Source organism: Rhagoletis pomonella, unplaced genomic scaffold (assembly GCF_013731165.1).
Source record: "Rhagoletis pomonella isolate Grant_MI unplaced genomic scaffold, Rhpom_1.0 Rhpom_scaffold_00001, whole genome shotgun sequence".
NCBI lineage: Eukaryota > Metazoa > Arthropoda > Insecta > Diptera > Tephritidae > Rhagoletis > Rhagoletis pomonella.
Window position 1 is genome coordinate 6,072,928 of NW_023458555.1, and position 14,039 is coordinate 6,086,966.

General features: G+C 34.5%; 1 protein-coding gene across 1 annotated transcript in view; it reads left to right on the top strand.

Moving 5' to 3' along the window:
- Positions 1 to 14,039, top strand: part of LOC118736902 (putative transcription factor capicua) — a gene marked incomplete in the record, with an annotated part of 182,437 nt that overhangs the window by 135,046 nt on the left and 33,352 nt on the right. Inside the window, 1 exon segment of the mRNA XM_036467030.1 lies at positions 7,151 to 7,665.

A 14,039-nucleotide genomic window follows, 5' to 3' on the forward strand; every position in this document is an offset into this window, starting at 1 on the left:
ATCTTTATCTTCATCTTCATCTTCATCTTCATCTTCATCTTCGTCGTCTTGGTCTTCATCTTTATCTTTTCCTTTATCCTGATCTAAATATGTCCATTCTTTTCTTCATTTACATATTCCCCCACCATTGTTATTAGGTTAGGTATTTAAATTTTCCTTCCTCTTTGTCTTTATATCTAGGTTTCTTTACTTTTATTTTAATTTCTGTATTTATCACTTTCTTCTTCTCCATACTCAACTTTACCTTCTTCCTTGTTAGAGTCTAATCTATTCATGTACATACATACATACATTTTATTCCTGAACTGCTGCTTAGCACGTTTCTTTAATTCGCTATCAATATTAAAGCATACATTTAGGGGGCATTTCCGCCCCAACCATGTACATGTGTGCATTGGTATTGGTGTGACTTTTGAATTGATTTTTTCGCTCTATTTTAAACTGATTTGAAATTTTAAAAATTGCCTGCACATCAGCATCAAAATACCTTTCTAATGATATGTAACTGTTTATACCTTAGAAGTATAGTTTAGCCGTAAAAGGGGTGTAAAGGAAACATGATTGCCTATTTATATAATGATTTGTTTTTTTTTACTTGCTCCAGTTATACATACATACAGTCAGTCAATAAAGTTTAGGTACAGCGAATTTTTTACAATGCGGGCAACTATTTTTTAAATATTTTATTTTTCGCAAATTTTTTATAAAAATATGGTTAATTCTACAACAAAACCCCCAAAAAGAAGAGTTCCAAACCTTGTACAAAATTAAAGAAAATTCTGCAAAATTTCATTCAAATATTGCACTTTTTATTTACGCTTATCAAACATTATTTTATGTGGAAAAAATGAGCGACACCTTCAACAAAAAAAATTCCTAAAAATCAATGGTAAGTCCTAGCCACCACAAACTTGCACTTTGTTATACTAAAATTGAATGGGCTAAAAAACTGCATACCCAACTTCTTTCTAGAGAGCGTAAATAAAAAGTGCAATATTTGAATGAAATTTTGCGGAATTTTCTTTAATTTTGCACAAGGTTCGGAACCCTGAATTTTGGGTTTTTTGTTGTAGAATTGACCATATTTGTATAAAAAATTATCGAAAAATAAAATAGTTAAAAAATAGTTGCCCGTATTGTAAAAAAATTCGCTGTACCTAAACTTTATTGACTGACTGTATGTACATAAATACTTTCTTTTTTCCCTGACATCTAATCATACCGTAATATTTTCGACCAACCTCACTAATTCTAAACAGATATGATCTCAATTTTCATCTCTAAACGCCATCTGATTTTTGTCAGGCAACTTGGATTCAAATTTGTCTACAAAATATTCGTGGAGAATGGTCAAAACGATCGCAGATGAGTTAGCTTTATGGCATTTGAGTTTCTGGGTACGGGGTGCATAGAGCAGCAAGTTATGTAATTTATTAACTGTCGTTGCGACTCTGGAGAGAAAGTTGCTTTAGAGCATATCTGACGGTAGTCTTCACTCCATGTTAAATACAATTTTTTGCTGCCGAAATTTCCTTGTCAAAATTCTAGGATGGGTTAAATACAATTGTTGAAACGGCATAAACATTGAATTAGTTCCCTTCCCAAAATGACGATCACCTCCCAAGTTTGTCAAGGAGTATTTAAAGTTCCTTCAGCTCTTGGCAGCGAAAAACACGGTAAGACGCCGCTGTGTACCAGGCTACTGCGGGATCAAGGGTAACGATGTCGACAAGCTGGCGAGAAAAGGATGCTAAACCGTTTTAATGGGACCGGAACCATTTTGTGGCATCAGTTGGTCTTTCTCAAGACTTTTAATTACTGATACCCGCTATCACCAATCAATTTTAAAACTTATCATGCTCGACCAAAATTGTGTAATTTTAAATTTTAACAGGCTGACAGGTGTTTTGGCTATACATATCTATGTAGATATGTAGATCTGACATTATTGGTCAGAGCCATTTCGTTTAAAGGATCCGTCGCATTCAGTAACGGACTTGTGTTGGTTTAAAGCTTTCAGGGCTGCCTGACTGCCTGAGAAAATGAAGACATGTTTCCCCCTCTGCAGGTCTGTTAGCGGTGTTCGGTGCTGCCTCCTGGATGGCCAATACGTCCGCATTGAATGCATATACTGTAGTGGTTAAAGAGTGAGGCAGTGATCGAAAATAGAAGATATCTTTAGCTCATTTATGGAGAGAACTCCTCGCGCTCTCTCTTCAAATTTGTATACAAGTTAATGGCGTTAGACATTAGGTGAGGTTCGCTATATAAATCCTGACTTGTTGACTTGACGAAAACACAACTTCATATTTCTTATCGAAAGTGGCTGAGGGTATAAAATAGTCGGTACCGAGGGATATCGGTATATTCGCTGAAGTGTCGAAGATAGCAGAGTGGCCTAAAATTACCTTGCTCCATGAACCAGCTTCTTTATGGCTACTATTACCAAACAATTAGACCAATTAGAGATATATGCAGCAACGCACGCTGCTTTGGACATAAATCGTGAGAGATTTCTTTTAGATCGCATAAGATCTGGGAGAACTTACCTTGAAGATATTTCTGAAAGAGCACACATCTTCAATTCCATCTGCCTCCATGCCGCCCTGCAACAGTTGGTTCATCGTTAAGTCCCATCGGTTCAGCGAGCGGTGAGACCTGTGCTGTGCCCAAAACTCAAATTATGACTACACATTCGGGATCTTTAATAGCACACAGCTGGTAACTCCAACTACTGGATATAACTGATTGGTTTTTAAAATTAAGGCGATTGAAGTTGACTTGGGAGAAAATAGGACATTGACGAAATCTGCTGTCATATTGAACACCATCCTCGTCAACCGCAAATATGAAAGCAAATGCAAGCAATTGTGGGGTATCTGCAAGTGCAAGGGTTTCCGTTGCCCTACATATATGCTGCTTGGTGTAAAATGAGCCTAAACGGCATTCGAATATGTACTTTTATTTTAAAGTCTGTATACATTTTTCAAACGCTGAATACCGCATCATATTTACATCCCACTCAATATTCACTAAAGCTTGCCGCGCGATTTAAAACTCACCACACCGTAATCAACATTATTGACACTAACACTAAAGGCATCATAAGCGATAGACATGATATCATTATCATCACTTGTATGTATGTATGTACATATGTATAGTACATATTTATGTTAGCAGCCAACGCAACCCTAATTCCAGAAAAATGCAGTGTCAGCAACATCACACGAAGGCGAGGAGAAAAAATTCCAAAAAAAAAATGTAAAAAAAAAAAATTCTCTGCTTGGCATTTGTTTACATTCGCTGCCGTAAACTGACGTTGATGACGGTGATGATGATGATGAGGATGCGGCTAGCCACACCACGCTGGTTGACTGGGCGGAACCGGGTGCAGAAAATACCACCCCACTCCCACTCCCGAACCCGGCGCGTTTTCCAGTTCTTGTCTGCTTTTTTTGCTTGGTTTTTGAAAAGTTAGAATGTTGCGCAAAGCATTTTGTTGCTCCGTTTGATGTTGCAATTGTATGCTCGCATATTTTTTTCTTTCGCATTTTGCGCAAAAATAGAAATTCAAAAACAAAAAAAAATAAAAATAATAAAAGTAAATAGAAAAGCATGTGAAAAAAGCTTAAAATTGAACTGGAAATCTGAAGTGGCAGTAGAAGGATGGATGGCTGGATTGGATGCATGTATGGCGAGTTGGATGGATGGTTGTTGATTCGTCGTTGTTGGTTGCCGAGCTCAATGAGTGTTGCCAACAACAAGCAACAAAGCGTGGCTGCCACACTAAGGACGGATTGAGCTGCAAATCACACACACCTGCAGATTCTAGTGCGGCGAGTAGCAGTATGTGTGTGTGTGTGTGAGTGTATAGAATAGCGGCCGGTTGGTGGTTGGCAAGTTAAGTGGAAAGCGAGTGGGAGCTGCTGCTAGTTCTGCTGCTGCTGCTGCTGCATAGTGACGGGCGTCGTCGACAAGTCACTCATCATTCTATTTAGTGTATGTGTTTGGCAAAAAAAAAAAAAAAGGTATTTGCCAGGCAGGTGGTCGGTCTCCTCCCACCTGCTTGCCCTCTGTCCCTTTGCGGCAGCGCGTCGGTGGCAGATTGCATTGCAATTTGCAACACTTAATGCACGACACATGCGGTTCTATGCAGCTACGTGCATATGTACGTGCGTGATTCCATGCATATGCATATAGCGTCACCTGAAGTGCAAAAAGTCATAACTAATAAAAAATTCAAAATACACTTTTTGATTTATATGATGAATTTCATCGAATTACAACTACCTACATCATTGAAAAAAAAAATAAAAATAAATATAAAAATAAAAATAAAAGTATCAGTCACGACCTTTTCCATTTCAGTTGCGACGTTGTTACGTCCTTTTGCATTTGTTGTTGGCTTTGTTGAGTGAGTGAGTGAGTGATGTTGTACATAGTACACATTTTATGCGCATTAAAGTTTAGTTTAACTTCAGAACTTTGGGTTTTTTTTCTCCTCCTATTTGCTTGCATATTTGTACATCTGCGTACGCTTGTATTTGTTAACGATTCTGCAATGTGGCTATGCAAATCACTGCTGCTGCTGCTGCTGCTGCTGCTGTCAGCATTCACTAACCAACACATCTAAAAAGCATCAGCAGCAGCAAAACAGCAAATTTGTATACTCACTACTCATTCCTATCATTCCCATTTTACCGGTGTTGCCAACTTTTGCGTAATTTTGATTGACAGCAAGCCAATAGTTAGTTAGTTAGTTAGTTAGTTGCTATGCGATATTCCTAACTCTCTGCGCTCTTTTTCATCCCCATGCCAATGTATCGTCGTCTGCCTCTGCAGCAGGCTATTGGGGGTAAGTAAAATAGTAAATATCTATGATTTTTTGTTTTGGCTTTTGGTTTTTGGTTTTTTGTGCAAGTTTTGCATTGACCTTTTTTGCACTCGGGAAAATTCGTACACTTCATTGTAATGTGTGCGAAATTCTACCCACCCCCTTCTATATGGTTTTCCTGTTTTCGACTAATTTTCGTTGTACCTATTAACTGAATTTATGTCATTGGAAAAGGAAATAATGAGTACAACATCAGCAAGTAGTAAGTAATAAATTGGATGAAAATATTTTTGTATGAAGCCACACTTGAATAACTAAATGGTTTGAGTTTAATGTCGTTTCATTGAACGATGTAATGGAAAAAATATTTAATTTCTGACGTTGACGTTTTATAACAGTTTTAAACCTTCATCCAGTGGCTCGCAGTGGAAAGCGCCCAGTGAATTTGTCTACAAATATTCACAATGTTTACCTTGATAAATATTTTTTATTAATCTATTCGACATCTTTTTTCACACACTTTTGAATTTTGGTTGTCATCAATATTAACTCCTTTATGCGAATGACAATTTTGAAGTCCACCAGCAAAATTTAAGTGCGAATTTAAGGGAAAACTTACAATTAAATTTCTTCAGTAGCTTTCGAAATTATAAGGAGAAAGTAACCTACATTTTTATTTATAAAAAATGTGCGTATGTATTTGTATGTATAGATGAGATGCCTAACGGTTCCTCACTGGCTAATATGTTAAACATATGTATACCAAATCAGACTTAAATAGGTTTTTCGATTATATTGGTCTGAGAGCCCCTTGGAAGGTTAAGAACTAAATTTCCAGCATCTACATAAACTCCTCTTTCTTTTCATCAGAACAGACAGCTAAATGGAATGTCCTGTTGTAAACTAAAAAGGGGTGAGACTTTGCAAGAAGTCGTAGCACCTCCCACCGCGCGTGCCGACTGCGTTCAGAGAATATCAATTTAAAAATTAAAGCGCTTTTCATTCTTCTTTCGGTGCCTTGATCCAACTAATCTTAATGATGAAACAGTATTGGTTGTAAATAAAATGATGACCAATATAATCAACCAAAAAGAATTAATACTGGATGCGGAAAAGGAAAAGATGTGTTCCTGCCAGGAGTCCCATTTATTCCTACAGACCTTTCATTTGAATTTAAAAATCTTTTGAGTATTCAATATTATATGATTATATGTATGCCGGTTGCTCACGACCGGATGTCCGAATAGTATTTATGCTTCTACACCGCCACAAGAAATTAAAAGTATTGTTCATAAGGGGCCTTAAATTGAACAACACAAATAGTTTCCTTTAATTCATGGTAAACTGAAAATCTTTCTTCCTGTTTTATTTTTGTATTTGTTTACCTCGAACGACGTCGGATGCTCTGCATCATAAAATATACTTTAGCAGAAAATGGTACCGACAGATGGCGCTGGAGTTGAGATATTTAGAGAATACGTCATTAACTTTATGATAAGAGGTGCTTCTGCAAAAAAAAATGGATCCAAAACATAGATGGCGCTATCAATTTATGGTGCTTATCGTCGAGAAGCATTCGAAAACTAAAACCACAGACACATGTACATGAAAGTTTCAAACTTGACATTTTTTTCCGTCTAAGGTGTTGTTCTTCCTTAAAACACTTGAACGAAACCTATTTTTATATGGAAGAAAATATGTAACACCCTTGACAAAAAGATCTCAAAAATCAAGCGCGATCCTAGGCCACCTGAACTTGCACCTTATTATACTAAAATATGGCCGCACTTTATTTGACTCACCTAAAATCGGTTAGTCGGTTACAGCGTCAATCAGGAAGAAGAAGACATTTGACAGTGAAGTGTTCATAAAATGTTAGTCGTCTTCATTAGGACTTCGACTTTTTTTTTATTCAAAAGCCTGTGTATGTAATGGATTGAAATCTTTTTGGAACCTTTGATATAGGTCTAGAGGAAGAGGAGTGTTCTGCTCTCCAGTAATTTCAACCCAAACAAATAACTTTGCTTTTCAACAATATTTGTGCAATGGTCAAAACAAAAGTGCCTTTAAAGCATTGCGATGCAAGTCGAACATTTGATATCAAATATTTCATAAAAATAATATTACTATGAGCTACAAGATATTTTCACCTTTTATTTACAAGTACGAATATGTACATATGTACATACTTATATAAACATCTTCAATAATCTTACAAAAAAAAAAAAACTTTTTTCAATTTTTTCTTCAACTTTTCACTTTCAAATACATTTTCATAATTCAATTTCTCACTTTCTTTTAATCTTATTGCAGCATTTGTATCCTGTGAAGTAAAAAATAAAAAAATAAAAATCCATCAGCAGCGTCGCCATTAACACAAACACCACCAACAACAACAGCAGCAGCAGCAATCACAGCCCAAAAGCTTTCGTTTATTTGTCTGTCCATACCTTTGGTTCGCAGACGTTGATTATAATGATTACTTCCGTTTGCTGGTTCAAACGCTGTTGGCAACAGTTTTTTGTCGTCGTCGTCGTCGTCGTCGTCAGCGCATTGGTGAAAATTTCAAATTAATTTGGACACCTGCCGCACTATATGAAATACATACAAAAAAATAAATTGCAAATAGCAAACATTTGCTGTCACTGGCAAAAAATAAAATAAAAAATTGGTTTTTGTTGACCTGACCCCAACACCCGCCTCATGGATCTCGTGCACATAATAATACATCGATGCTCTTACAGGCGAAAATGTTTAAAAAGTATTAAGTAATTAGTGAATATTTTGCATTGAATTGCGCAAATTGGACAGCAGTTCCGTTAATGAAGGTGAGTTCAGAAATATTTGTTGCATTAAAAGCAAGGATAAGTTATTAAGTTTTAAGTTGGTTGGCATTGCCCGAATTTTTTTATACATATTTTCCAATTCAAATTAAAGTCCTGTTTCAGTTTATCGAGTTCTAATCGAGCAAAAGTTCCAGAAAGCAAAACTATTAGATAGACTTATGTAAACAGGTCATATGTCAAATCAATCCCAAATGTGTACAATATCAGCCGTTAATTAAAATAGTATATTTTTTGGGTTTTTGTATCGGGTCTCAACCAATTTCGAAGCACATTTAACCCTTTACTTCCAGCATAATAGATATTTTTGAGCCGCATTTTGAAGTTCTATGTACGTTCATTAAAACTGGCAGTAGAGGGTTAAATTATTCTACAAAAAATTTTACTATTAACCGATGAAGATGAAAAAGTTCGTGGATTGTGAGCTTTGTGCTCGCACACTAATTTTTTTTTTTTTTTTAAATACTTGAAACGGATTTTATAAAAGGTAATTTAGGCCCATATTTAAAAAAATTGTATTTTTATCATCGTATGCTCAAAGTCGAAAATTAAAAAAAAAAACTTCAAACTATTAAGTAATATTTTGTTGGCGAGAAATTTCGCATTTTAAAGGTAGTAAGATTGTTTTTGAGGTCGTTGAATTTGATTCCGATATAGTCGTGAAATTCAAAATGGCTGATCCATTATAGCGACTGTTATTGAAAAAAATCGGTAATAAGTCGGATTTAAAAAAATGTAACGAAATTCTGTTGACAGCATTCAAGAGGTCGGAAAATGGAATAGGACGGTATATAGTATTGAGAATACTGGACAGTTTTTGGAGATAGTTGGACAATTTGAAAATTGGTATTCACGATTTTGTAAATTTTTGGTTGCAAATTCTATTTACCATTAATTTAGATTGCTTGGTAAGATAAAAATATCAACATATTTGAGTTGATGGCTAAAAACTACCCCTAGAAACCCGGTGATTTTGTCGAAATAGCCCGAAATAGCTTCCAATTATACACATTTTGAGATCTAAGACGATAATATATTTATATCAAAATACACCCATTGAATATGTATGCAGTTCATGCGGGCGGCGTGTACAAAAATACAATAAAATGGTAGGTTTATTCTCCTGATACAAGCAGCGCTTAACATAACAACAATTACTGATAAATATATGAACGAGTATGTATTACAAAACTATAGCTAATTCAAACTGAATTCGAATAAGGTCAACAACAAGTATCAAACAAAACTCAAGTAACAATTTTCAGTAATTTCCCAACATAACATAAACAATTGTTAGCTTCTTAGTATTATTTAGTTTGCTAATTTAATTGTTTAAAAATTCCAAAGCATTACTTAGACCACAAAAAAGTGTGAACTTCTCAGTGTGCAAAATGGTGGAAACGATGCATTGTTGTAATATGGAACTATGATAAATAGGAATGATGCTTTTGAAATCTTTTTATTGCACAGTTTTTGTACAATCAAGAACTCTACGCATTGTTGCTTTGAATAAAAGTATGTGCAAATATTTATGTATATATATGAAAGTATTTAATCATGTTGGTTTTTTGCTTAAAAATTACTTATTTACATTAGAATTTACTAACAACTGAAAAAATAGAGTGCCATATTAAATCTCCTGACCTTTACATGCGCAAATTGGTATGTATATAAATTTGCTTCGATTTCTTTGGCAATTTACACTTGACGACACAAATATGCGTACGGAATGGATGCACATTAGGGTGGTCCAAAAAAGTGGGTAAAAAAAAACAATAGGGTATTTTTATTTGGAGTCTCCTGAAGAGAAACAAAGTTGGCCGATCGAATAATATTTCAAAATTTTATACCATTTCAACGAAAATTTTTCTCCATATAAAACATGTATACAGTGGTGGAAAAATAAATAGGGGCACGCCATTTTAACAAATGTTTCCTATTTTTCTGTTGTTTATTTAATATTTACTACTTTTTTATAAAAAATTCTTAAAAGTCCGATTAAAAAGTTGGAAATTTAGTTGCAATTTTCCAGAATTTTAATCATTTTTGCAAAAAGTTTGAAATATGAATTTATATGGTTTTTATAAAAAATAATATTAAATAAACAAAAGAAAAATATACATGGAAAACTTTAGGCGCTTTCAGTGACCTGTAAATATTTTTTGGTTTCAAAATAAAAAATAGGCGTATATTTTTTTTCGGTACAGAACAATCTTAGGAGGTGAAAGAAATCAAATTCCGACTTTACTTTTTCACATGCATTTTTTGAGTCACTCTAATGCACATACTTGCATACATACATAGCTGGTAATAAACTTGTATGTGACATCTTTGAGCAACAAAGCTCATTCATACGAGCACACTTTTGTGTACATATAGAAATATACAGTATTGGTCATATCAATAGCAGCACCCCCATTTCAGAGTGATATTGTTTGTCATCCAAAGGATGAAAATTTATTATATTATTTTAAGTTTTCTACAAAGCTTTAAACTTGGGTCTAAATGGGTTTTGTTAGAGAACGAACTGTACCTATTTTAATTGAAAATAATTGGGCGTGCTATTGATATCAGTCATATGTATGTATGTTTGTACTTATATATGTATGTATTTATGTATATATGTGCATACAAATAATATAAACTCTAGTGGAGATAGTCATTCAAGTTCCTCACGCGATAGCTAATAACTAAATCCGAGTAGTATATGCTATGTATATATTGTAAGTCGCTGCTGGGCCACGAAAGTTCAATATACTTTTAGCAACAGTTGGGAATTCGATTGTATGTACATTCACGCTAGCAGCTAGCATCGTATACACCTGCCTAGGTACATATGTATGGACAAACTTACAATATTACCTAATAATATTAGCACTAACTATGATGTGCTTATAAATACATACTTATGTATATTTATGAAAGCAGTAGTTACAACAATTCACTATATCGACGTGCATGTATAAGCGGTACTTGCTCGTACCTATCGCACTTCAAATGTCAATTTCATATGCAAATAACTAAATGAAACTCATCATCGCATGGCAACATGCATACATACATACACACATATGCACTTGCTACATACTCCATGTATATATAGCCTGCAGAAAAATCGATTGTCTGACAATGAGTTTCGAGCAGGACCAAAATATACATACATACATGTATGTATGTAAACAAACACAAACATATGCACCTAAACTTGGCGGAGGCGACAAAAGGAAGGTCAAGCGTACTACTACCAGACTGTCTGCACTATGCTCTTCCTTGCGCAAAGGGGCTTCCTATCCTTAAAAAGTGTGATAAACACTTCTTAGGCGTTTATGTCAAACAGGTTGCCTTTTAATTTTGTAAAGAGAATTAAGATTAAATTAGGTACTTTTATATCTGCACCTTGACCTCAACATATGTATGTATGTATGTATGCGTGGTTTCTAATAGTATGTTAGTTGTTAGCGACAGTATTACTGTTATTGATTTCTCACCACAATTTTGTATGTCTATCGATATTGAAAAAGTCACCTGTATCGAATATTACTGTCAGTATTATTATCGTTATCGATATCAAAAATATCATTATCGGGCCCAGAGAGTGTGCCACTACGACTGTGTTAGACTACAGAGAGAGAGCGGCGTTAGTTGAGTGGGGTTTAGAGTACATGCGAAGAGGTGTGCGGATTCTCATTGGATGCATCTGTATTTCTTCAACTAAGATACGAGTTTAACCTGCTGCAGTGTGCAGAGCGTCCTGCTAGACAACACGGACCCTGCATAGGTTAGAACCGGCTGTCCAATTGCCTTGTACGCTGCCAACAAAATCTCTCTTTGTATTTGCCCCAGGTGCTGCCGTTTAGCGACTTGAGGATCTTGTTGCGGCTTTGTACTCTATTGACAATTGCGGTTATGTACGCCGAGAAAGAGAGAGAGCAAACTATCGCAGGTAACTCCCGAGTTTTTTGGAGCTGTTTACAGTCGGAATTGGTTCCTTCAAAAAATAAAAGAATTGTAGAAATTAGTTCACGTCATGCAAAATTATGCGGTAACAAACATAAAAAAAATTAAATTTTCAGATGAATTGATAACCTTTTTCTTTTTGTGAAATCGTTTAAAATGTCTCGATAACGATACCATATACACGAGTGTGTTTTTCGCATGGTTTATTATGCAAAATATAACTCACTTCCTTCTTCTGCTCTCAATATCGATTACTTTTTATCTGCAACAGCGTAACATTCCAGAGTTCTATTAGTTGTTCTTGCGGGCTCATTGAATATATAGAAAGATTCTGTTAAAGATATTAGTAGAAATCAATCACAGTAAAAATATCGGTAACAAAATATACAATAACCGCATCGATAAATATTGTGTTTCGATTGTTAGCGATAAAAACCAGAAAACTGATACTCCAGTGCTAGGCCGAATTTCCACTAGGCATTAAAATGACAAAAAATGTATGCAATTTAAAAAAATGTCATGTGGAAACAGACATAATTAGGCAGGTTCTGCAATTCACTTTCGAATTGGCTGGGGTTGAAATTCACTCGAAATTGAATTGCAGAACCTGCCTGAATGATTAATTTTTATAAATGTAATGGCGTGAGTTTTTTTAATGTCCAACATTGTCATTACAAAATTTTGCCATTTAATACCTAGTGGAAATGCTGCATTATGGACATCGAGTACAAATGCTAACACGAATTTTTCATTTCGATAAATTCCTAAAGATATGTGCATTTTTTTCTTTTTGAAGTGAAAAGGACATCGAAGGCCTGTACTCTGCCATCGATTCTTAAGCAGGTATTAGTTGAGCAAACTATGTAAATAGCAAACTTGCCCGTTGATTTTTCAGTTTCGTATTCTTCTTCATGTGTGCACTTTCTCATTCACTAAACTTTCTTTGACATTGACTACTATGGACACAATATTTTCTAGATGAACAAATAACCCAAACCAACTTAATCCCACCTAAGCGTTTGCGATAGGCAGTTAAACAAACAAATATTATTTAAGCTTTAGTATGTACCTATACATATACATATATGTATATACTAGTAAAAGTAATGGCACTCCAGCAATATTTTTGCCCACAATCTTCAAGCAGCTAATCGAACTTGCATGCATACATACAGATATATGTATGTATGTACATATGTATGAATGTTCAAACAAATCGACGGCACATTAAATGCTATTCCACTCATTGACCACTCAATTTGCACACATTTTGCCACATATGTACATACATATGTAGATACTATGAGTAAGTAAGTACACGCGTTTAATGCCAGTGTGAAGTATGTAACTATAATACCGCCGCGCCTACTTAGCACATGAATGCCGCGATGCATTCGTTGACGTTGGCGTTGGCGACTTTACTGATGTTTGTTCATAGTAAATATTACTCATACGCACCCGGGCACCACCGCGCCATTGCAATGCACATTCAGCTTATTTACATACGAATGAATGCATGTGTAGGTATGTATGTATGACTGCTGCTTGCATGTTTGCATATGACCGTGTGGTGGAAGTGCACAAGTGGAAATTTATTGTACCGTATACATATGTATATATGTAAGTAGTATCTGCTATGTGCATTTATATTTAAATTCGAGTTTGTATATTTATAGTATAGTTTTATGAACGTGTATTACCTAACATTTCAATTGCAATTCCAGCTATTTGCAATTTTATGAGATTCATACACACACATAGTACATACATACATATGTACATACACTGGCAGCAGAAATAATAGACTCGTCGTACTTTTAAGCATTTTTGCTATATTTATTTAGTTTATTTTATGTTTAATATTTTTTATAAAAGCATAGGTTGTTATACAACAAACATTTGTATATGCATAAGTCCGCTTTTCAAACTTTGAACAAAAATTATAAAAATTCAACAAATTTTCACCAAATTTTTAAACTTTTTATTCAGAATTTTTAGATTTTTTTTTTTTTGGTATATAGTTTTGTAGCCCATTTTATTTTAGTATAATAAAGTGCAAGTTTCAATTGGCTAAAAAATACCGTTGATTTTTTTTCATACAAAGTGTGCTCGACAATTTTTTTATATGCAATGAATACCTATCGTCAACAAAAAAAAATTGTCAAAAATCAACCGCATTTTCTATCCACTTGAAACTGACTTTAAAATTGAATGTGCTACAAAACTGCATACCAAAAACTTTTCTAAAAGTTCTGAATAAAAAGTTTAAAAATTTGGTGAAAATTTGCCGAAATTTTATAATTTTTGTATAAAGTTTGAAAAGGGTATTTATATGGTGTTTGTTGTATAACTACTAGCCAGGCTTTAATAAAAAAAAAATATTAAACATAAAATAAACCATG